This window comes from Festucalex cinctus, chromosome 2 (assembly GCF_051991245.1).
Source record: "Festucalex cinctus isolate MCC-2025b chromosome 2, RoL_Fcin_1.0, whole genome shotgun sequence".
In the NCBI taxonomy this organism is placed as follows: domain Eukaryota; kingdom Metazoa; phylum Chordata; class Actinopteri; order Syngnathiformes; family Syngnathidae; genus Festucalex; species Festucalex cinctus.
Window position 1 is genome coordinate 14,832,985 of NC_135412.1, and position 24,986 is coordinate 14,857,970.

At 42.2% G+C, this 24,986-nt stretch overlaps 1 long non-coding RNA gene across 2 annotated transcripts in view; it reads right to left on the reverse strand.

Moving 5' to 3' along the window:
• Window positions 1-201: 201 nt before the first annotated feature.
• Window positions 202-24,986, reverse strand: part of LOC144013837 (uncharacterized) — a 110,115-nt gene continuing 85,330 nt past the window's right edge. For both annotated transcript variants that reach the window (XR_013282344.1, XR_013282343.1), the window contains one exon: window positions 202-571. This is a non-coding gene — a long non-coding RNA (uncharacterized LOC144013837). The remainder of the gene's footprint in view (window positions 572-24,986) is intronic.

Consider the following 24,986-nt stretch of genomic DNA (forward strand, 5'->3'; position numbering starts at 1 on the left):
ATTGTCCTGGCGCTCGCCTGCGCCACGGCCTACGGGCTGCAGCGCGCTGATGAATACCGCACACTGGCAGCTTTTGGAGGTCTTCTTTCAAATAGCATAAATTGCATACACTAGCAGGTGCATTAAACTAATATATGCTTTGGGTCCCAAGTCAGTTTTGCATTCATAGTGAAATTGTGACTGACTAACTGTGCGTACCTGCATAATACTGAACAAGCCTTTATACGTAAACACCTCTGACACGTTTGACTGAATTCCTTAACGATTTTGTTATTTGGCAGGATAACACAAAAAAGTAATTATGATTACAATTTTCAATGGTGTGGCACAGGCCACGGAACAGAGACAAGCAGCAATAAATGTCCATCTGTCATACCCTCTCTGAATTTGAAAGGGATGTGGTAAATTCCTCTAACCTTGCTCTCGCAAGATGAATTCTCGCGGTATTTGTGACTTCACAAACCCCGGAGAATACAGCTTGTACCGCTCCCGCTGATTTCCGCCGATCCGAACCGGGGCGGGACCAGTGACGTGCGGTCAGGGCAGGCAAGGTAGGCAGTGCCTGCCAAGGCTGAAATGAAACAAAAGTGAGTTAGCTTCTTCGATTGATTTAAATTATTTTTGCATTTCACATAGCCTGCACTATTTTCACAATTTTCATAGCTCAATTAAAAAGGACTCATGACTTCTTCTGGCCTGCAGGCAAAAATGCTGCAAAATTCTGCTGCTGAAGGCACACGCCTCCGATGCCTCCAGCAGCCCTTTGTGAGTAGTGACGTGGGTTGGCGCATGCGTAGTCAGTTTCCCAGTAGAAAAGTCCTTTACGCAAATAGGCAGATTGCTACGCAGCTTTTTTACGTAGCAGTATTATTCCTATGCCAACATACGTTCGCACTGTGCATTTGTGAATTCAAAACGCACTTAGTGCACAGTATGCCGGTAAGTTGACGCCACTCTGGAAAATATAAAACTATTTTCACGCCTTTCTTTTGAGGAAAAACGTCATCTTTTGAAGACTGGGAGACCAACGCCTTTGCTACCGGATCTTCAGCAAAGTAAGGGATAGAGAATTAGTCGTACTTTGCACAAAGAATGCTACAAAAGGAAATACTGGCTTTGTGGATGGTTTGACTTTCCACGATGTTTGACATTGCTATTGCTAGCTTGATTTTGCAAGGAATTAGACTGTTTTACAGGGACATGTCCACTTTATTACATCCTTTCCGGGCGTCAGGACGGGTTTTTATTAATGAATGAAATTCTCCGGTTTCTCAAGAAAAAATCTCAAGATTCATGTTTCATGACAAATCATTGGGGTTTGCCATCATGATTCATTTAATTTAAGCAAATAAATGTTGATAAAACAGGAAATTTTGACTTGGCAAAATTTCTTAAAACATGTAAACTTGTAGCTAGCTAAAATACAGTTCAAGCTGGCTGCATCAGAACATTAGAAAGTAGCAGTTAGGTCAACTTGAGTCAGAGAAAAACAAGCTTATTTTGAGAAAATGTTGAAATTCTACAAGATGTTGCAATAATTCTTTTAATTCTTTGAACAAACTGTTGTCACAACAAAAAGCTGAATTGCAGGCTGTATATTTTGTTGGCTATTTGACCTACACTAGACTTGTTTTAAACTAATTTAATACTGAAAAGTGGGCCCAGCATCATTCAATATTTCTGCAGACAGTCTCCGGTGGAGAAAATGAGCACGAAGTGCTACTCAAGCCTCAGTGAGGGGGGAAAATCAGGCTGCCGATTCTGTATATTTTACTCATGAACATAAACATAAAGTGGGAGCAAGCCCAACCACAATGCCATCAATGACAATAGTCAAACGTGAATTTGGTTGTCTGGCAATGCAACATTTTCTATTAAAATGAATTATATTTGGAATAATAATTAGCAAATCTGTAATCAATGTTCACACAATGCCTCAAGTAACATTTGGGCATAATCACTTGTCATTCCACTGTATTCAGAAGGCAACCATTCTAATACAAACCCATTAAAAGCACCAAAACACTCTTGGCTGATATTTCGACGAGATGTTCCATACAAACAAACAAACCCGTGCTGCTGAAAACAACATTTGAAGGGAAGAAATAAAAGCACTTTGCTGCTTAATACTGTACTTGTTTTTTTCTGAAGGAACTTCACTTCCACTGTAAACGCAGGAAACACAAATCTCGAGGAACATTTGTCCATGCAAATGCCTTGGACTGTTCTGCTCCCGGCACTTTGAGCTGCCAAGGTATTGGCCTGTTTGTGCATACATGTCAACACAAGTCTGACACAATATTCTAATTAGAAGCATTAAATAGACATAGATGTTTATTTAATGCGTCCTGAGTAAATTGCTGATGTGAAATTACAGCTAATTAAGTGCTGCATTAATAAGTAATGCATAATGGCAGCCCGTGCATTGACGTGCACAGACGTGTACATAGGTAATCATCATATCTGTGTCACTTATGAAGCTTTTTGATCTTTATGATAATGTGTGCCACATGCTCAGGCCGCTGCATATTCAAATCAGAAATCTTTTAGAGAAGTACCACTGCATCCAAATAGAAATAATGAAGTGTCAAAATGCAACAATTCTGTGGCAACGTGCACAAACAATTTGTCTCTTTTCTGGACCAGTGAAGCTGTAGGTAGTATGTTCATCTGTCATTGCTTAACAGCAATCGCAGGGGAGGGGCAGCCCAAAGTGCGACAGAAGTGATGAAAATGAGGCTTCATCTGATGTGTGTGTGATATATGAGATGGTTTGATCATGGACACTTAGTTCTGCCATATGCTCGGACCCTCCTGCCAAAGTACAAGGACTCGAAACATGGAGGTAAGCGCTCAGGGATGGCAGATAGAACCAATGAAAGCGAAGATGGCTCTGATTTAAAATAATGACCTGAGCACCTCAGGAATGCTTTTCAAGGGCATCCCAGAATTGGTTGGTTCAAAAATTATGGACTTATAGTTGGGAGATGAGGAATGATTGCTGACAAATATACAATACACGTGTCAAAAATTGTACTTATTGAAACCTTGAGAATTTTAAAGCCCTTCACCAAATTATCTATGTCACATGATGCATACTGTTCATCCAATCCATTCATTTCCTGGACCGCTTGGCTTCGTTAGGTTGGCGGGCTGACTTTGGGATAGAAGTGGGGTGCTAATTATTTAAAATGTTACTTTGTTAAGATAAATTTTCATTTATCTCTTATTTACTTCATGATTCATACAATATTTCTTTCAAACTCGCCTTCCTTTAATCTTCAACTACATTCCCTAAATACAATATATACTGTTTTAATTATACATTTTCCCTTGACACTTTATAAAATAAAATCACAAGAAATTGTTTGTTGAGTAAATGTCACACCATATATTGTCAATTTGTCACTGTATTGTCCTGTACAGTATCAGAGCATGACTATCAACTACAGCAAGTGTCACATGCTTGAAGACTTTTAAGGAGACTTTTCTTAAACAAACAAACAAACAAAAAAAACTTTAAAAATAGTTGCAGTTTTACCCAGATATCGCATTTATACAAGACTGCAATAATGCCTCTTTTAATAGCAAAGGGGTGGGAAAGGATTTTATTTTTCACTTTTCATGTGACTCAAGAACAAAGAAACCATATTTCCTGTCTCATGATGTTCTCAAAACAGCCGCTGGCACTGATCAGAGCCGTAGTGTCGGATTCAAGCAGGATCCATCTTTGTTGGCTTATTATTCAAATGATTACAACCGTCTAATGAAGAGCAATAAACAGTCCATCAGTGGAAGCAAAGTCTTCCAGAATAAACCCATACCGCAGGATCGTGTCAGCCTGCACTCAGGGGGCCTCCTGATCGGCCCGATGAGTCTCAGATGGACAGGAAGTGTGGGCTTTGAGGGATGTGTGGTTCCAGGTGGCCAAGGGAGTGTTTTGGCAGGCCGACCTGCGCAAAGCGAGCGGGGACCTGGAGTAGGTGGAATGTTAATCACAGAGAAAAGAGAACATGTGTGACAAAGGGAGCGGATGGAAAACACATGTCCCATTTCACACTTATTTACCTTCGAGAGCCGAGCCCCCGCCAGATTAGAGCGGGGGGGAGGTGGAGGAGCGGCCGCGGCAAAGGTGCAAGCCTTTAAAGTTTCCCACTTTGATGGCCACGCCAACTCTTTGATAGCATTTCAAACATTTGGGAGAGGAAAGAAACCTTGAGAGGCAGGATGGCCAGCAACTGTACAAACAAGGACCTGCAAGGTGAAACGTCTCATTCTTTGCTCAACTTTGCTGCTTATGGGATGTCATCTCACGCCTGTTGATATCTCTAAACTGTGTTTAATCAACGTGCAATGAAAAGCAACTATTCATCTCATACGTTTTTGAAGCACATCTTCTGTTCTATTTTTAATGGATGCAGCCGGCGAGTTTCCCCTGAAGGGACAATAAAGGCAAGCAAATACGCTATGAACATCTTTGGTCTTTCATCCAATCCTGCTGAGGCTGGAAGTCCTACTTACAAACTAATTTTGCACCGCAACTAACAGAAACGCTTATAATGCCGTATATATCGCTTTTGAATTGGCTGATGAACTGACCAGCTCAAGAAGGCCCTCCAGTGGACCACTCGGTTTTGAAGGACACAAAACTGCAGTGGGAAAGTTTCAAAGTCTGCGCTGCGTGACAATGACGAATAAGGGGGAACTTTTTCTTTTTAACTGGCGCAGCTCTGAAGAGGCAAATAAAGACAAGTGACTCATGTGGACAAGCCCCCACCCACACCAAACTACTAATCCTGTAGCTGTACCGTCATCTGGTGTAGGCATTGAATTTTTTAAATTAACAACAGGGCCATGGAGCAATGAATAATATAAATATTGATAAATATTTTCCATTTGGGGGTTTAGAACATCATGCGGATTTAGGAACCAAACACAGACAAGACGCGGAAGGTGGGACACAGAGGGGCATATTCACAAAGAATGTGCTGCGTCCGGTAATAGCGCGAAATATTGCACCCGCAGTCTGCGCCCAGTTACCCACCTTTTCACTAAGGATATTGCTCTAATCATATACCGGCGCAAACACGCCCACAAAACTGACAGCTTGGAGCAAATTTGCACCTGATTTACCACCCATGGCAATGGATTTGCGCCAAGAACATGGTTGTTATAGTAACAGTTGCGAGAAAGATGACATTATCAGAAAGCGAGGTTGGACCGAAAGTAAGAATTTATAGCGCCATTAAGCTGTACAGAGCAGAGAGGACGACAACGACGTCATTAATTCATAAAGTACAAATTATTGGTGCGATAGTTTTTTTTAAATATATTTTCAGAGGTTGGTGTGGGCGTACAGTATGAATCTGGCACGTAAGATTGATTGTAAAATGCCTCCCCGCCATTGACGATCAGCCCAGGTTACATTATGTGTCCTAAACTAACACGGAAATATTTCCCCCCCCCTCTCTCTCTCCTCTCTGTGTGATCTGTCGTGGATGTTCTGCTGCAAATGGCACGCACTGCTGTCATGATTCCGGGATCGAGGTTGTGTCAGGTTAATACATGCTTTCCAAAAACGTTATTTGCGTCACGCAAACGAGGTGTGGCTATTTTCGCTGGTGTTAGTGAATTAGACGCGGCATATCAATGAGTCTCGTTTGCATTGGGGTGGGCATATTTTGCGTCAACTGTATGCAAATTACCTAATTTACATACGCGCAAATAACACTGGCGCACTGCGACGCAATCCGTTTGGCCGCACACTTAGTGACGGATTTCCCCATCTGCGCGTGTTTAGTGAATTAGGCACTCGCAGATTGCTCCATTTTTGCCGGTTAGCGCGGTGCAAAGGCGACGCAAACCTTTAGTGAATAGGCCCCACAGAGTCTTCATATACAAAGATACAAAGTAAAATAAAATCAGAGAGCGGGGCTGGATTCAGATCGCCTCGAAGAAAAGACTTGAAAGAGCATGGCTGAATGCATGGAAGAAACCTCAAATACATGGAAGAACAGCTTGCATGGAGGAAATCTTGCATGGAAGAGTGGAGACAGGAAACCTCGATGTGCTGAGAGAAAATCTTGGCTAAGGAACCTCGGTGTGCTCAAATCAACTCCAAAAGTTTCCTTCAGTAACTCTCACTAGGGAAAATCACAATTCTATACAAAGGGACATAGGTCTATATGATCAACTAATAGACTACACAAAATAAGAGTGTCTATTGCAGAACCATAGCAACTTACAGCATGAATAATACATCATCATCAAACATTATCATCTTAAGGTACTTAGTAATTATTATTATACAAATATCCTCACAAGCACCATAGCAACTGCAGGACAACTCAGCAACATAATAACAGAATGACCCCGTGACCTAACCCAAAACCCAGTCATAACAACTTCCTTATAATCTAATTTATACAATCCTCTTTCCTCAGATTTTCTAATCAACTGTCATAACAAGAAGATCTGGATTACAGACAGATTGAATCTGTCAATCCAAATCACACTTGGGTTAAGTGTGTGAGAGGAATTGGAAGGAGATATTTTCTTACCTGAATATGAAAGCCGATTCAGGTATATGTAAATGTGTTATGCACCTTGGCAGAAGTCTCAGCTTTATTTTTCAATACAATTGACCGAGAAAATACTATTTCACAGCACATTTGTTGTACAGTTCAACATCATTTTAGGCGAGATTAATCAGACTATTTTTGAAGCAAGCGTGAACAAGAACTAGATGTACTTTTTGCGTGTGAGCGCAAACAAACCGCTGCAAGTCTTAACCCTTCACACTTTACTCTGCAGCTTTCCCCACAGAAACGTCTTCTCTGCTCCCACAGGTGATGAAATAAAATGCAGAGCAGGATGATGTGTCACAGTTTAAAGAATCACAGGGTTTTGATTAAACTGAGCTTGACCCTGCGGATGCTCCTTAAGGATACACACCCAGCTCTCCTTCTTTTAGTGGGTATGATGTGTGGATGAAGGCTCTCTCCCTGCCATAATGACTGTACACACAAGATTTTCAAGGGCCCGCTCATGACAATCCCATTTTCTGTGTAATTTCATGGTTGTCTTCTTGAATGAAGATATTGGCTGCTCTGAAGCACGAGGTCAGAGTCTCCCTGCTCCGTTTTCTGGATTGTTCCGGAGCATGTTTCCCCTCACTTGATGAAAAGTAATTCATCATTTACACCCCTGAATTCTGCCACTTTTTATTTTTTTCCCCCTAACGGTGCTTTCCATTAACAACTTCCTTCACCTCCCAATCCCTTCCAGTCTCCCATGGTACTGAAAGATAGATAGGCTCAATACGATGGCACAGGTTAACATCCCTAACACAGTTTGTCACCTTGCTACCTCTGGAAGTCAAAACCTGTCACAGCCAGCATCTCTTAGTCTCCCCAGAATGGAGTTGGCACCCAGTGGAGCTTGTGAGCTTAAAATTGATTCTGATTTTTCTTCTCCTTGAGATCTGCCAGGTTCTCTTCCGGGAAGAGTTTGACAGCCGTGGAGGGAGTCCAACCAATCACAAAGGTGGGGTAAGAAACACCGAAGGAAGCTTTCCCCCTGACTGCCAGAAGGGGGCAAAGGTTGGTGAGGAGGAAGGGTGAAGAAGGGGGGTTCTGTTGCTAAGAGACAGTCTCCAGTTCTCTGCCAGAGTGAAATTAATTGACTCAAGGGCCTCCTAAACTCACTTTTAATTGTTTTCATGTCACTGACGGCCTTTGTGCGCGAAGAAAGTACACACATGCTTTCCCCAAAGCTCCCCGTGCTCCTTCTCTCTCTTCCTCCACAGAACGTGAGATTTGGATTCTTTTAATCATTGCAGCCGCGGTGAGATAATTGGACCCACACATATGTAGAATCCTTTACATCTCAATGGCAGAACATATGTAGACCCCTGCATGTGAACGGCCACATTTATTAGCAAGCAAAACGAGAGCTCACATGGCTTCTCATTGGGCCAGATGCTAAAATCTGCATGGTGCCCAGAGTCTTTAATGCAGAGGAAAGATGAAACTCTTGAGACGGTACAGAAGATAGAAACTGATCATCTTGGTTCTGACTCTCCTGTGACCCTTCTATGGGCAGGGAGAACTCCTCACACGCCTCCTAGGAAACTAATTCCCAAACGCAAAGATCTGACGTTGGCCCATGGAAAATCACTGATATGACAATTAGGGCTTAACCACTACGCCACCTAATCAATTTAACAACTTCTGATGACTATGGTAGTCATATTGTGAGTTATCAAAAAAGAAGCCATATATAAAGCAATACAGACAGGACGGTCATGTGACATCATACATGGCGATGTTTTCCACTACAGAATTTCTGTGCAACTTAAGGCTATTATGCCTGAAAATGTCATTTGAAGTTTGCCAAAATTTGGAATTGGAATTTAGTATTCAATTTTACAGGCTCCACTGTATTTACATTGGGATTTATGTTAAAATGAATCATGCTATTTTTTACAATCATATTTTTTTTACTGGTCATCTAATTGGAAAAAAAAAAAGTAGTGTTTTCACTGGTATTTGCTTCAATATTAGATGAGAAGGAAAAATATCCCAAATTATGTTATTTTTCAAAGCAATGTAGGCCTACTTTAAGCTTGGTTGCAAGCACGCACAGGGTGGGGGCGGGGGTATCAGTCTGCATGTTTGCCTCAAGTCAGTCTTTTTTTCTCTCTCTCTCTCTCTTTCGGCTGATGAAAATATGGCTCATGCCCTGAGACAACAAAGTTTGATGTACACTTCTTCACCTTGGAGCCACGAGAGTACCCAGGTGGCACTAGGGAGGCAAAGCACTGCATCATGGGAAGGGGAGGAGTCTCCAATCTTTGCATGTTTACCATGGCTGGATAACCCGAGTGCAAGGAAATGCGTGCGCAGATGGACGTTCAGCTTGGGGCAGGGGGTGACCCTGAGCTGCGTTGTCATGTTAGAATGACAGATGCTGCAGGCAGGTGACACTCAGGTGAAAGAGAAATGCCATAGTACATCATGGAAACTACAGTGGTTGCTTAAAGGAACACTTTACTTATTGATCCATTTTTAGCAGCAAAAAGTTGCTACTTTTTCAATAATTAATTTGGTGACGTGATTATTTTTTTATGTACATTTAATAACTTTTAAACCGATGTTAAAATGAATCGAACGCCGGCATGTTTGTTACACGTGACTAAATAACCCGGATGTTTACGTCACTAGTGTGTAAACGCTACACTATGGAAGCACTATGCAACGCAGCCGTGCATCTCGCGTCAAACCCGGAAGGATTAAACCTTATCGCTTCGAGCCAACACGACAAAATAACTCTACCGAAGGAAAGTCTGCCTTGGATGTGAAAGTTGTGGCGCCAGATGGTCTTTTCGGGCACAAAATAAACTTTGACGAACGAGTGAATCAGGCGGGGGGTGAGTGGTGTTCGTGCGGGAGCTGCACATGAATGGACAATCCGCAAATGAATGTGTGCTGTCTGGAAATGAAAAAACTCGAGGATCGGTTCCTTGCGGACAATCTCAACTGCATCCTGGAACATCAGACATTCAACATGGCAATACTAAATAGACATTCTCAGGATAGCTTTGGTTGCGATGAAAGATGTGAAGAAGAAAAGTCTTGGAGGAGCAAATATCCAACAGGTAATGTGACACACAGTACGAGCAATGCAAAACGTGTGGAACTGACGAAATATTTCAGGAAAAAGAAAAAATAGTAAAATTAAATGTATCGTCGTTACAGCACCCAACCTCCCCTAGCTGTTTTTTTTTTCTTTTTTGCGTAGCGTCCCACTGCGGTCAGGCCAGCCGCCACTCGAAAAGACGAAGTCAAGCCAGCCGCCCCAACGATTGTTAATACTGTGCATTACGGTAACGTGCCGACGTGCCCCTGCGTTGGCCACCTTCAAATGAATTATGAAATAAAACAGTCCGTGCAGTATAATAACGAATGCCCCCCCACCCCCGAAACATGCCTACCTTTCGCTTTACATTTGCTTCGCTTCTCCGAGATCTTTCAGTGGCCGTAGGGAGACCTCGATTTGTGCCGGCTGTTGTGAGAGTGAGCTCCGTGTTGCTAGCAGAAGTAGCCGCCAGAGATCCTCCATCGGCTTGATTATTTCCCACGTCTGGTTCTTTAAAGATACTCGGTACTGCGTTGGGCTTTAGTATTAGGCGTGTGGCGTACCCCATCTCAAATTGTAACATATTTTGTATGTAAGTCCTCATGCCTGAAATGTTCGCTGCGCGCACGCCTGCTTGTCCTTCTACTCATGTCGTTTTTTTTTTTTTTTTTTTTTTTTTTTTTTTTTTAGGGGGTCTCGCGGGTTTTTCCTTGCCGACGCCTTGCAAAATTTTGCAATACACAAAGGCATAAGTGACAGTTTGAGTCCTCCCCGTTGTTATGTCTGCGTGAACTACTGTTCGCCAAGCGAGTATACACACTAGTGACGTCACCACTCGGGGGCGTTGCAACACGGAAGTACTTCTATGTTGAAGAAAAGTTAAATAAATCAATATAAGGGTGTATTCTTCAGCTCTTATGCATTTTTCGTAGCTAAACTAACTATTTACTGCCGATCAAGCCATACATGTAAAATTAAAGGAGCCTTCCTTTAACTTTATGAGTTTAATTGATTCTGTGACCAAGTTCACTTTTATATTAAATCAATTTGTCCCATTGAAATTAAATTAATCTGTTCCAGTCCATAAAAATAAAAAAAATATATTGTTTTTGATATTTTTTAATACAGAAATCTATTATAGGAATAAAAATAAAAACATAATAATAATAATTATTATTATTATTATTATTATTATTATTATTATAAAACCAGCTTATTCCTTTATATTATTATCATTATTAAGTAAAATTAAGCTGAGCGTGAGCTGAACATACAGCTGTGTACAGTATTCGTGTGTTGACAATTTAAGGGGGCGTGGCCTAGTATGTGACATCATGACCTGGAGTCAGTCACGTTGGTTTACTACACGGTTAGTCTGTGTGTTACGGTCTGCTCCTTGTGAGTGTTTTCTTTTTGTATTTGTGTGTTTTACTGCATCAGTGAGTGCGGCTCTCTTCTTTTTTTTTCTTTTTACTTCTCTCTTCAGCGGCAGTTTCTAATACATTACATGAGTCAAAATTTTTGCTTAAAACAGAAAAAAAATGAGAATCAAGTTACCACTGTACTCATTTTGCATACACACGCAGATTTCACTTGCTCCAAGCCACCATGCACAAGTAGTACATCAGTGGCTGGTTGAAAGGTGTACATTTATGAACAATTATTGTATTTTGTGAAACACCTGAATGGTCCTGGATCTTGTCAGCTGCTTGAAATGTGGCCTTTAAAGTGTCAGAGCTTTTTATCCATCACTGCAAATATTGTGACCTAGCAGCAGTAGCGCCTCGGTGGAGACAATTTCATCCCCTGCCAAATGTTTGTGTCCATGCTTTCGCGGCAGATTTGTTCCGCAAGCTTTGAGTCCACCTGCTAGGACGAGTGGGTGCAGGTGATTTAAGTGCTCCTGCTCTACCATGGAGTAACAGGGTCTCAGTTACTATTAGCATCTCATTTCATACTGCTCTCACCTCATGTTTACATTGAACCGCCACAAACAAGCTTGTCCGGCAGTCCCACCCTGATAAGACGTGTACGGGTTGCAGGTAAAGAACCTTGCTCATCCACTTACTACATTCCCAGCAGGCAAAGCTCTTCCCTCTTAGCGAGGTGCTGATGCGCCGCATATGAGACGTACACGTGATCAAATAAAGCTCGTGGGACGACGGAACTTGTTCGCCGTGGTACACCGCTATCCCGCAGCCACTGATGAGCCATTGATACATTTAATTAGGGTGGTCCATTTCCTCTCCCCCCACTCTCTGGATCCACTCCTTCATGTCATTTACACCAGAACTGTGACTGAAGGCAAGCGGGGGGGAGAGCAAGATTCCACCCCTAAAAAAAAAAAAAAAACAGAGATAAAGAAAAAATGTAATACTTCCACATTTTCCAGTGCTCCTTTCATCATTATTCAAAAATTAGTTTTTAATGCAATGGAGTAGCTCCAATCATGTTAAGGTCTCTGTGATCCAGATAGTATCATAATTACAATTAGATTACATTACTGCAATCAGAGAAAGGGGGATCGTTAAGAGAAGGAATATAAATTGCTTTAGTTTTACAAGTACTGAGCAAGCAAAAATTGGAATTAATCTCCACTTAAACATCTTCCCCCGTACAAAACTGCAAAGTACGCTGAATTCTTCCGGCCCATCAATACAAATTAAGACAGAAGTGGGATTTTTTTTTTTTTAAGATAGTTAAGATTTGAAGTTTCAACTTTCAGCCAAAGATCTAATTTTCACATCCCATGTACTTTGGGTGCAAACTTACAGGAAGGAACATGCGGTTTTGCACACGAGTATGAATTAGTCCTTCTTAATATCCAAAACACGTTATTTGCACAAATAGACACTAAAATTCATGATTGCATCTCCCTGAATCTAAATCCTCCATCTAATCAATACATATTGGGCAATTCTGCTGTTTGATTTAGAATTTGTGGGTACACTTTCCTGTTTTTTCCATGACTGGGGATGGTATGCAAGAAGTCAACTGAACCCAGACCTCTCCCTCATCAAAAACCTTTGAAGTGAAGTAGAACGAACTCCAGTGACCAGGGAACTAATGAATGTGCTTCTAAATTAATAGACAAAAATTTTCTCACACAAAAGAGTGGTCGCTGTGATAATAACAATTACCAATTCTATATTTTCTTCTATTCTGACTTGCTGTTGATTTGGGCCTGGTGTCCTAACACTTTTGTCCATTGATGTATTTTTTAATTACTGTTGATGAGCCTGAAGGGAAGCGAATGCGATGTCCTGACTGTCCTCTGTAGCGGTCACATTGTGGCGGATTATCCCAAAGTGCAGGATAGAATAAAATACAAATCACCCACAGACACAACTATGAAGCATCAGTGGAGCGATTAAGATTGAAGTTGGCAAATCCCTGAGCTGCTAATGAATCAAGACTTTTCTTGATGACAGCTGACTATTTCTCCACACAACAACAGTTTTGCTTAATTGTACTTGAATGAAGACTTAAAGCACTTTTCTGTCCTGTTCTGCTCGCATGCTGCAGCTTGCGCAATTAATAATGCAGATGATCGCCTTAGTTTGCATCTGCAGAAGTTTTTCGGGGGTTCTGCCCATTTGGCCACATATCAATTACCTATTTATTCCCTTCTTAGCCCACGACTGGAGATTAATGTGTGCCTCTAAATTAGCTCACGTGCCAGCCATTTATCAGCTCCCAGAACAATCCTGCAGATTCATCCCAAGACTAAGTGGCAGAATATTCATGAAATGGTGAAAAAAGGGGTAATTTTGTTCATGCTTTGATGAAATGAAAAGAGAAATTTCTTCTTTCGCTCATTTACTTTGTGAGTTTGTGTCATTGTTTTGCTCATTGTCTCGGCAAATCCTTCTTAATTTAGCTCAACACACAGACTTATATTTACGGCGGGAAAACAGGGCGATACATTACTCTCCAACAATGTGATAATGGCGATAGTGCGGCGCATTGTGCTTGTTTGTAAAGCCGCGGTTCAGAGGCCCATAATGGGCCGGCATTCAATGGTTGACTTCAGTAATGAGTTGGGTAAACAAAATGAGTTTCTGAATCTGTGCGTGGGGGGTGGGGGGAGTTGCGGCACGGGGGGCCTCTGGTCCTTGACACTGCCGCTTTAATCAGGCATTGGGAACCGGGAGTGAAGATGTTATGAAAATGTGGTGCTGGCCTTTGTTCGGCGTCTGTCATGGCATTGACTTTGCTGACACAATGCTACAATGCATGACGGATCAAAGTAATTAAAGTTCCAATAATTTACCTTCCGCTGTTGCGTGTCAAGTCTGCCAGACCGGCGATTCTCGGGCCTGTCATTGATTTCCTCGCCGCTATCTAAGCGTCATCCTTAAAGACGGCGAGGCGTGGGGGCAGCTTTAATAACACGCTGGTACAATGGCAACGCTTCACATGTTTAACCAGTGATGATCACGGACAGATGACGGAGATGGAGAGACAAGGGGGACTCTTGCAAACTCTGCCCCCCCCCTTTCTTGTAAGATTCAGAGAGGCCAAATCGCAGCGCACTGCTTCACCTTGTTAAACTTTTCAATCCAGGAGAAAACTCGGCTTTGCGCACAAATCCACAGGAGCTTCAGGCGTCGGTATTCGAGGATTGTGACATCATCGTTGCGTCTCGGGCCCAGATTGACGACTCCCTGCGTGGCCGTGGCAGCTCCACTTCACCGCTACGCCGCCCTCCTTTCCGGCTCTCAGCGGTGACAATGTGTCATTGTGGTGTTCAAGCAGGTTCTTGCGGTGTAAGGTACTGGTGGAAGAGACTGCTTGTGTGGCTTTGAGACTTTTTTCTTTGAAGGCTTACTTCCTGAGCACATCTCTCCTCCCTTGACGAAAGTTAAATGGTTGAAGTATTCCTGTTCTGAGACATGATTAGCGTGTCACACATTAAAATGCCACATTAAATAATCCCATCCTTCAGGCTTTACTTCCTCACCAGGTATTAGCTCCGATGGAGAATAATCCTAAGCTAGTTGGAAGTGGGGAATCCACAGAAAGATCTTGGCACTCTGCTGTTTGAATTTTCGATCTGCATCGGTCTTACAACGCAGACGGCGGAAGACGAAGCCGAGCGCCAGTGCTTAGAGCTCACAGTGGCGCCGCCAGGTTCTCTTCCTAATCTCTTTTCTCTGCAGTCATAAATGACGGTGATTCTTCACTGCAAACAACTTGTTTTCCATCACAGTCTGAGGTTGGAACTTTGTTACTCTTTTCGCTTCAGATTGATCCTTTCCAGCAACTCAGGAATTCTGAACCTCCGCCCAGAAGGTGGTGGCTTCATTGCTTTTTGTGCATTTCTTATGAAGAAGGATTATGCAAAATTGACTGAAACGATTTGTACAGAATTTTGTGAATGTCTGGGGCTCAGTGAACAATGCATGAATGCTGAAGACAATATTCAGAGGTGGGTGTCTATGAAGGTGTGGAATTTGGTGTTGATCCAGATCAGATCAGCCCAATGACCAAGATTCTAGTCATAATATGCCATTATCTCATACAAGTGATTTTTTTTGTATTATTTTCTTAATTTTTTTGTGGCAACACTGAGGAAATGGCACTTTGCTACAATGTAAAGTTAACAGTGTAAAATGACTGCCCACTCAAAATGACGAGCGCACCTCTACGTGAAACTAGGAGCGGTTTATTTACTTTTGGGAGATACGGTGTATAAATTGCAATAATGTTAATATTGTTTTTTGCTCTCCAGGAAAGGATGCTGCCGAACGCTTTCCTTCACTCCCCCTCACACGTAAACACACAGACACACATCAGTGGTCTCCAACCTGAATCATATCATCAAGATCGTTATCAGGCTCCTGCGGAGCTTGCTGATGAGCTCATCATTTCATTCAGCTGTGTTGGAGGAGGGAGACATGGAAAACAGGCTGGATAGAGGCTCTCAAGCACCGAACATGGAGATCCCGGCCCTAACGCCTTCTGCTCCTACATGTCTCCCCCTGTGCAGGTCACCCTCTGAGATCGAGCTGCATGACAGCTGGGCACCTCCACATCTTGCATGTTAAAGTCTAGAAATTTATTGTATTGTCCATACACGTTATATGTGTGAGGATTTTTTTTTTTTTTTTTTACCCGGCTGTTGGAAAGGCGGCAATGGAGTCACTGACTTTTTTGCTTCCCTACTTTTCCCTCTCCTGCCATTTTTCACTCTAAGATCTTAGACCACACATTGAGCGAATACCAACAAGGCCTTCCCGTCCTGTCTCCCTCTATTTGGTCATTGTTTTTCACGTCTCTTGGATGGTTTGAGCTTGTTACTTGCAATTTTGTTTTACTTGTAGGCTACATGCACAATTACAATACATTTAACTCTGATTCTAAAAGTGGAATTTTAATTTCAACATCTGGTGGACCATTTCCATTCATCTTTAATCGTGCTTTGTAAAAGCTCAGACAAGTTGCGAGTGCAAAGAAAACAAATGGTTTGGTCTCAAACACGGCAAATCCTTCATTCACTGTGTAGCGCACAGAGCACACAGTGCAAGTGGCACAATCAAACACAGAGCACAACATGGACAGAGGGCGCCTCTAACGTGATGTCACAATGTTCTCCTGTATGAATCTTTGGGTTGGTTTCTATCCCGGGGTGGAGGTCACCGCCCTGTGGCTACGGTTAATTGCCATCGTGCAGATGGGACACGCTTGTCATTATCTCTTGTCACATGACCATGTTTATAGGACATGTTTTTATCATTTGAGACTCTGCACAACAATGGTGCTACAGTGTTGGGGGAACTCCTCTGAATTTTCCCCATAGCTACAGATTTTGAACAGAAGTATTCATTGTTCACAAATATATTTAGCACACATATTTGACCACCATCCTGTCTTATGGCTAAAAATACACATCATGCAATCTTGGGAATTATAATTAATGACCTTTTCTTTTGATCTGTTTGTAAAAATTCCAGTCTCGGGGCTTTGCAACGGAGATATGGTCATTTATGGAAAAGAAAAACCGTAAACAATAAATTCTATCAACTGTAGACAACCAAGCAGACACTGAAATGCGCCGCTCCGCAGTTAAGTTGAATAACCAAGACATAATTTGCAAGATGTGTGCCACATTTTAAAGGAAATATAACCGATCAGGCAGCATGCATTTCTTCTATTTTTATGGATTACAAATCAAACTGTAAGGAATTTCACAATAGCAACATCATTAAACAAAACATAGCGATATCATTAGTAATATTTCCACCCCAAAATTGCCAACATTTCACTCATTTTGCCAGGATATGTACTCACATGAGCACAACTGTATACTATTAAACTCTTTCACCTCTCAAAAGCCTGACATCACTTAAACTCAGTGGGCGTATAAGATCAATCTCTTCCACATGACCATTCGATGAAAATGGTGAAAAGATGGCGAAAGGACAAACAAGCAAACCCAAAAATAAAACTTCTAAAAAAAAAAAAAAACTCTAAAATGATTAGCTTCTGCACTATCAGCGTGAACTCCAGTTAAGCGAGCGCAACAACGAGCCCTTCATACAAAGGACAATATGGCGGATTCATGTCAGATGATGAGTTAAATGCAGCTGTTGTTCTCCATGTGAATGAAAAATGGTTCTAGGGCCAAAGTGGAGACAGTGAAGGCCTCTTTTGCTTTGGACTGTCCAAAGGCAGCAGTCACGACAGGATGTGAGTCCACCACTCACTAATGCCGCTTCTGTTCTGCCTAGATAATAAACAAACAGAGTTGTAAGTGTGTGGAGTCCGAAAGAAACATGACTGCACAGTTCAGTCGAAAGCCAGGTGGCAGATGACGCTGGGAGGAGAGCAAATCTGTTTGTTGCATCGGTGAACATTGTCCATCCACGCTGGTCGCCTGTCGTTATGTGACCCCGGGGCACCGAAAGTGCAGAAAGACTCCATGTGTTCCATCCGTGTGTCCCTACATGTTTTTCCTTCAGGCCAGCATGTTGGGCTTTGAGAACATTTGAAGTGCGGCACCACTGATGTAGTTTATTTTTGCAAAGTAGACAGGAAACAAAGCTTTTCTTCTTCTCTTCATATGTGACAAAGCACCAGTGGATTACGCCCAGAAACCATGAGTTATTCAATTTCCACCTGGAGAAGCTTACCGCTCGCATTTTGCATATTACGAGCGTATCTGCTCGATTGGATATAATTCACACCTCAACGGAAGCTTACACCTGCTTGAGGGAATTAGGGCTGAGGCCTTTAATAAACGTTTAAACCTGTCAGACAAATGAGATAAGTGCATTCATGACCTGTTCCCCCTGTTCACCGCCTTAATTCCATCTGAGGGATCCCTCATACCTGCGCAAAACAGCGCTCTGCCATGCTCTGGCGGGGGCCCCGCGGGCCTGCCGGGGCGCCGATTCACCGTCAAAAGCAATTAAAAAATACTTCTGATGAAGGTCGCCAGCCGTCGCACACGGTGACAAGACAGACGGTGTTTGCGAGGAGGACGAGCGTGAGGTAAATGCTTTCCATCATCATCTATTAATGTGTCGACGTGAATGGAGAGGGAGTTGGGGGGGGATGGGGTAACTGAAACAGAAAAAAAATATACAGTAAGCGCTTACTTCCACTGAGAGAATTTCTCCAGGTCAAATGCAAAACGTTACTGACTAATCATCCGCGCCGTGCAAACGCCAGCTGCGACCTGTGGTAGGATTATCAGTCTCATGGACCTCGTACCAAGCTTTTAGCTAAATGAAAAATCTGCTCATAGCCGGAAGGAGGACGTCTGCAGATAAGAAGGAAGACTGTTTACTGAGCGCTGGAAGAGGGCTGCAATCATTATGTGCAGCAAAACTAGACAGGAAGCATAGACAAGACCGATGAATTTACATAATTCATTTGTGACAAAACCTCTGGGCTATAATTCTTGTCATTGTTGCGTGTACCTTCCGCCCAATGTATTCCGCTTTCTCATCACATTACGGATTCGATAGAGAATAATCGCAGTGATGCTGGACCTGTAGCCACCTTTGGGGATGACAGAATGAAATAAAGTGGTTTTGAGGGAAGCAGAGGTCAACGGCGAGTGTCGTAATCTTGTGAGCTTCACCGCCAAGCAAAGGCTAATAGATCTCTATTAGCGCTCTATTACCAACATCTGTAACACTGCAGCCGCGTGCCAAACATGGCTAACAAGGGCAATGTATTTGGAAGTCACTGGCTGGCTCCCTCCGGACGCCGCCTCTCATTACGGAGCTATCAGGACCGTTCTGTTTGCCCGGACAGCGCATGGAGGGGGGAGTGGGTAGAAGATGCAGCGTGGGGGCTGAAATAACAATTAAAGGCCTCAGTGGCAGGTCTGCCACAAAGCTGCTGGGGAGTTTGGGCTGGTCCCCAGAGGTCCCTGGAAGGCCAGTTGCTTTCGACCCTCATCCTGTGATCTGACAGGAGACAATGCCTGAGTTGAAGGTTAGTTTATTATTACGAGGTCTAATTCACTCTTGACTCTGAGATTTAGAGTCAAACGTGAGTGGGAAAATGCATGAATGATTTACAAGGCAGGGGATTGGTATAAATATTACTGAGGAATGCCAGTGAAGTCTCCTTGCCTGATTTCTCAAGCTCAACTCCGGTCTTAATCAAATAAACCTCAGAGTCTTAAAGGAGACCAAACCAATTCTGCTTGCAAAATAAAGTGCCTTTCTCCCAACTAGTTCAAAGTGATTACTCTGATTACGGCTGAGTGCAGCAGCATTAGACACGCTCTCTGTCAGTGATATTTTCATCTTGACACGGGTCTTTTTGAACCGGGGGATCAGGGTGACAAGAGCGCTGATATTAAAAGACATAGCCCGAGGGCGAGAAGATGGGCCCTATCTTTGGAATAAAAGGTTACAATCACTTCCTGTGTTCTGACGGAGAGAGTTAGAGGTGGCGCTCTAAAGACTTGTGCGCTCGGCACAACACGTCCTGAATAAAAAAAAACTGCTCAACCCTGATGACACTGGCGGCCACGACGCCTCTATGCACACACACAAAAAAGGCGGGATTTAGCATAAGTCCATCACAGCCTGATGCTGACCGCATGTAGACTGTCAAACAATGTGAAAATACCCCGAGCGTGATGAATCCTAATCCAATTGGCACTGAAGCCAAACTTGTAAACTAATCTATGTATTAGCCAAGATGGCACAGAGCGCCTAAATGCTCCTCTGGAACCTGGAGCTGTTTGTCGCCCGCCAGCGATAAGAGCCGGCGAGCGCACCGCGGAACAGAAAGTGGGCTTAGCTTCTATTCTTCTCCACTGGAATCGCTTGAGTCCATTTATCACTCTACCTGTGTCTGAGACCTATTTAAGATTAAGGTCAGTGGGGGAAAGGCTTCCATCTGCTTGGATACTTTTAAAATTCATAAGTCGAGAAGCTTAGCCTTTCTCAGCGCAAGTCTTCATAACAATGAGTATTCGAATATTTTATGTAAGAATAGCTGACAGGAGATTTTTTTTTTCTCCCTCTTGCTCTATTTTTCCATCAGAGTAAAAATACACTCGTTTCTGACTGCTCTTGATGGACACAAATCCCACCCAATCACATAACATGCATATTCCAAATTTGCATTCTTCACTCACAGCTTCCAAATTAAAGAAGAAATAAACCTTTTCAATATGCAACCAGATTCTCCGTCTCCTGCTTTCTTAAAGTCTTCTCTTCTGTTACGATCTTCTGGGCCAAGTTGCACAACATTTGAGGTCCAACTTGCAGCGCTGCAGCAGCTGCCACGCCGTCTCTTGTAATTCTGACTGTTTTGTCTTCTTTTTTAACTCTTTGACTGCCAGGCGTTATAAAAACAAAACAAAAAAATCCACAGTGCCAGCTGCTTTTGAGCATTTTAACTCATCTTTCAAGGCAAAAAGAATATTGTTTGCCTTTACTACATATACAATGTGGCTACTCAATGAAATATCGCATTCCATTCATTGGAATTTTACTAATCATCATGAAACGTCTTTGGCAGTCAAAGAGTTTAGCACTTGAATTATTTATATGCGAGCTCTAAATCTCACAGCAAAGAAATAGCGGTGCACACTGTCGGGCACCAGCTTCAAAGGTAAAAATGACAGACATCAGGAAGAAGCATTGTTTCTGTAATGACTCGTTTGCATTAGTCTTGCCCTCTAATTTAGTTGAACAAGAGGAAAATACATGTTATTTAAATTTGTAGTAAGCTATAGATGTAAATGCTGCTACTTTGTACTACTACTCGTGCCACTGCTATTGACAATAATAATAATAATCATCATCATAATCATCATCATAATTTGACATGAATTGTCTCAAATTATTATCTCATATGATGAAGTGTATCAAAATTACTGAAATGGCAGGAAATGAATACATTAAAGTTAAAATGTGGAAATTGATGAAAAGAAAGAGCGAAACTCCAAGATAGTCTTGTTAATTATCCACACTGCAGATTGTAGGGAACCTTTACAGAAAGAGTAGAGTGTATTGCAAGTAGTCTCCATGTAAAAAAAAAAAAAAAACAGAGCCTTGCAATCTTGGCTGCTCGCCACCAGCTGGTGCTCCAGTCAGCTGAAGGTACAGAACATGTTTTACATAGTATAAAACGTGGCATTGCTTTTTGGAGCGGTGTCAAATTCCTCCCAAAATTTACAGACTCTAAATGTATCTCGGATGGTATAGTGACTGTATGGCACAAAGTCTGAGTGGCTGGGAATGCAAAGCATCACGGGTCATTTGGTAGCACATTTAAATACAGGTTTGCGGAAATTATTTGTGATCTCTCATATTCTCCACACCCGCAGTTTTTTTTTTTCTTCAACACATCTTTTAGTTCACTCACACTCTAAATACAGAGCATTGAACAGGCTTACGACTGGGAGGCCGACTGTCTCTATTTAGGTCATTGTATCTGTACGAGGGACTAAAGGGTGTTGAGATGGTGCGGGGATGGGGGCGCTGCAATTTGTCGGGGTGGATGGGGGTCGGTGCTCAGTGGAACACACCAATAAATATGCCAAACGTCTTTCTTCTCAAGGAAGGAAGGAAGAAAGAGGAGATTTACACGGGCAATATAATGTCCCTGTGTGTAAGTGATATTTAGGGTAGTGTGGAGGAACGTGCCCCCGAGATAAATTGAATAATGCACTACCCCCTATTGAAGCTCAATATTAAAAGCACAAATATATAAATTAATTTCTCTTTTGTCAACGAGTGGGAGGAACAGATATCGACAGTTAACCTTTCCACGAATTTCATTTCTTCTTTTTTTTTTTTTTACTTATTTTCTCAGAGCATTAATACTACAGATTGGATATAATGTCTCTGTTTGATTGTGGGCCAAAAGTTGATGCATATTACACACGTCAGTCCTTGTGATACTTCATTAGGAAAGTTCAACTTGTAATTTCTCTCCAATTTCATGTGTAATGGTGTCTATTGTCACAGGTTTCAAACAAGGCTGTCCCCTCTCAAGTTCTTAACCGTGGCTCCACCATCTAATATGTCCATGTAATGAAAGCCACTTCAATTAACACAATCACTTCATGTTCAAAATGGAAGTGCTCAGTAGCAAATGACAGGCTAATCTAAGCCGCGCTGGATTTTGCTTCCTGCCGCAGGAAAATGGGGAGAAAAGTTCATTTGGGTACAGTAGTTAACAATACCTCCTCATCACCTTGAGGCCATATTTAAATTCACCATTGAAATATAAACCCTCTTTTTTTGTCCTTTGTCACCCCGTCTTTCCTGCCTCCATCAAAATGAGGCAACCTAGAAGCGCGGCTAATTAAGTGTGTGAATATCTGGACCCTAATTAACATATTTGTGAGACAGGGAGGGCCCAGCCAGAGCTGCCATGTTTGCTCACAGCTTGAGCTGCGACGCTTCGCAAGCAGCTCAGAAGGAAGGCAAGGAGGCTCCAGGTCTGCAGGCCCCTCCAAACTGGGGAGAAAATGCCAGTAATTGGATGACCGTCTTATTATCCCTTTGTTGGTTGCAATTCCCTGATTAGCATTTTAGAATATTTTAAATTATAATCCAGGAATTAGGGGATTTTACTGTTTTACCCCCTCTCCCCGCCCAATTAGGCCTGACAATAAGCAGGAGTCTGCTGAGGGTTCGCACGTGCAGCCAGGTAAACAGATGCGCACATTTGTATCCAGGTTGAACAAACACATTTCCAACAAGCTGATCTATTTCTGATATTCAACCTGCATTGATTCTCCTCAAAACTGTTTTTAAAGCTGTTATGCATATGGAAAATTTATCAATCAATGTGAAAAGCTACAATGTCACACCATATTCTATTCAGAAGTGTTCCAAATTCGGCATTTTTGGTTACATAATAATAATTATTATTATTATTATTATTATTATTATTATTATTATTATTATTTATTTATTTATTTATTTATTTATTTATTTATTTATTTATTTTCAATGTTATACCTAACACTCAAAATTCCTCAACATTAAATACAGTTGCACAAATAAAAAAAATAAAAAAAAGACTTCAGTAAGGTATGAACATATCAATATCACTATTAATGTGGTTGTAGTTTACACTGCTGCAAATGTTCCCATTTTTTAAATGATCCCATATTTGCATCAAAATATTTTTCCTCTGTTAGCAAAGAAAAATAAAGTTAATGAATATATTGAATATATTCGCTCAGTGATTGTTTGGTGTGCCATTTACCCGTGTTGTTGTCATTCTCCTTCATTTTTTTTTTTTCCATTCTCCTTCATTTAATTGAAAATGGAGATGTTTATGTCAGCTTCACTGCTCCAATAATGGGCATGTCTCACCAACGGGGCTTTACTGAAGTAAATTCAACCCACAGCAGATGAAGTAAGGATTAATTGTAAGAGTGGTTATTTGTTGTGAAAGACACATCAGGCAGCCAAACAGGAAAGTCGGACACTTGTAGTGTAACGTGATTCATGTTATCATCTTTTAGCGAAGGTCTGGCCTGCAAATACAAAGCAGACACATTTGAACCCATTAACAAGCTCTGGGATATTGCGTTATCTATCACATTAGCATTGACAACAATCAATAATTGTGACGAATTGCTAATAAATTACATGATTGACTGTCTTCTAAAGGAAAAGGAAAACCATAATGGACTCAGTGATGCCCAAATGCAAGGAAGCAACAGACAATAGCTCTCCACAAAGTAACTTTAGTCTTTAGAGCTCTTATGACAAACAACAAGGGCACGTTTATGATCAGAAAGCCGTCAAATATGAGAAAACGCCGTCATTTCCAACAGAGACAATATTACCACTCACACACGACTTTGTGGGCCACAGCTTCTTTTGTCACACTCTCAATGCCACTCGACGTTTGTTCACCGTGTCTCATTTTTGTATGAAAAGTTAAATATGTCATGGGCATAATCTGACAGCAGAGGTTTTAGTTAAAGCAAACGTGTCATATTGTACTTCTATTAGTAGGTCGCCATTGCACTATTGGTGACATGAGAGTCAGTGGCGTGTCACCTTAATTTAAAGTTAAGTACTGTGACAGTTTAATATGCCAGTGAGATGAAAGCCGCCTCTGTTTCGGTGCCTCGTCAAACCATTTTCAAATGGGCGATAAATAGGGCTTATTGTTTCAGCAATCAAGAGGAACTGTCTGTCTAATGTGCCTTTATTCCAACACACAACAGCAGCCAACGCCGCCATCCTCTGCCGCCTTCTGTCTCTCTTATGGAGATTTGGTGTTCAAGCTTGAGCGGTGCTACCTAGAGGTTGAAGATTATGCTTTGAACACAGACTGAGTGCCTGTCAGCCAAGGGTCGGGCAGAGCTATGCTGAGCCAAAGAGGGAAGTATGGTTGGGGGAGGTGAATGGAGGGGAGCTGGAGAGGGTCGAGTCTGAAACCAGAAGAAAAATCATATTCCGTTTCCACTTTTCTTCAACATGCCGAACTTTAATGGCAGTTCCCTGCAGGTGAGTCAAAAACTGTTTCCTCACATTTATGGGCGTCATTATTTGTCCACTTGGCCTGGACATTTTCGTCAAGTCCTGTGAGGGCCACTTCCTCTGGCTGTAACCACCCAAGCATCCTCACATTTCCTAATTCCGCCGGTGCCAACGGATGGCAATGGCTTGTGGAACACATGGGTGTCCTCTGACACATCATTAGCAGTGGAGGAGTTGGGAGGGACACAGGTTGCTTGCTCAACAGAAACCCATTAAAAATAAAATGTACTCCTGAGTCTGCCGGCTACAGGTGGGCAATTTTGGCGGCTGCACAAAAAGGTGCCAAGGGGATGCTGGAGTTGAGATAAGGACTATTAGGGGTGGTAGTGTCGGGCGTCCGTTTGTTTTTCCTAA